The sequence below is a fragment of the Mus pahari genome, unplaced genomic scaffold (assembly GCF_900095145.1).
Source record: "Mus pahari unplaced genomic scaffold, PAHARI_EIJ_v1.1 scaffold_13459_1, whole genome shotgun sequence".
In the NCBI taxonomy this organism is placed as follows: Eukaryota; Metazoa; Chordata; class Mammalia; order Rodentia; family Muridae; genus Mus; species Mus pahari.
In genome coordinates, this window is record NW_018392563.1 from 1 (window position 1) to 1,311 (window position 1,311).

Consider the following 1,311-nt stretch of genomic DNA (forward strand, 5'->3'; position numbering starts at 1 on the left):
AGAGATGGGGGACAAAAAGCACTCTGCTTTATCTATAGATGCAAGGTCTCTTGCTGAACCCAGAGCTTGTGGTGTGGCTGGAATAGATCACTGTTCTCTGCCTGGTGAGCACTGGTTGCCCTGTGCCTTCTTTATGTAACCATCTCCTCAGCTGCCTTCCTCCCCCTCCTTCGCCCCACTAGTGGAGATAGAATCCAGAGCCTCATGCATGTGAATAAACATCATCAAGCCACACATCAGCACAGGCACTTCCAAGGAGCACTGGCTTGTGGTGGGGAAGCCCAGGAGATGAGCACTCAATGATGGGCAGGGGCTGCCCTGTCAGATTCTTTTAGTCCAGAGGTGGAAGCCATTTCCTGTGGGGGGCTTTTGGCTTACCTCTCCTGGAATGCCAGGACTCCATGTAGTTCATGTAGATCACAACCTGGTGATCTTTTCCTGTCTGGTGAGCCAGGCTAGGCCTGCATCTTTATGTTTTACTTTTCCCAGACCATCAAAACTTAACCACTCCTTCTAGTTATAAATTTCATCCTTGTGAGAGATATCCTTTGTATTTTACAACAGCCTATGTGAGTATCTAATCTTCGGACCAGGCCAACCCTTACAACTCAATCCCCTCTCTTCCTCAGTCTTTATCTTGAGCATTGTTTCTAAATCAACAAGAAACCATCTTGTGGATGAAGTTATATGTAAAGACCTTCAGTATAAACATGTCCTAAGCTTTGCTGTACTCATAGGACTGAGTTGATCGTTATCTATATTCTTCTTCCAAATGTGTGCTGTGCTCAATTACATATGGATAAAATGATCTGTGTCAGACTCTGGAAGTCTTAGCCCAGTATTGGTACTAAATTTAGGCTCATCATAGTTTTATTCATACCTCATCCTCATCATTATTTTCCCCTGCCTATTCTAAAGTCTATGGAAACACATGCACACACAGACCCGGAGGAGATGCTTCATTTCCAGTTTTTGTACTTGTTTGTTTCAGATAGCGCCCTTCTAAGAAAACCACGTACAACCAGCCCAAAGCACCTGTCTTCACTCATCCATAAACTTGCTGGTTGTCATGCTACATTCAGCTTCTAGGGGCGCTCCTCTCTGCAGTTGAATTTGGGGTTGAGGCTGGGTCCCTTCTACGCTGACATAGAGCTCAGCCTCCAAACTCTAAGTCTCTCCCTGTACTGGCTAGCGTTGTGTCAACTTGACACAGATGGAGTTATCCCAGAGAAAGGAGCTTTAGTTGGNGAAATGCCCCCATGAGATCCAGCTGTGGGGCATTTTCTCAATTAGTGATCAAGGGGGAGAGGC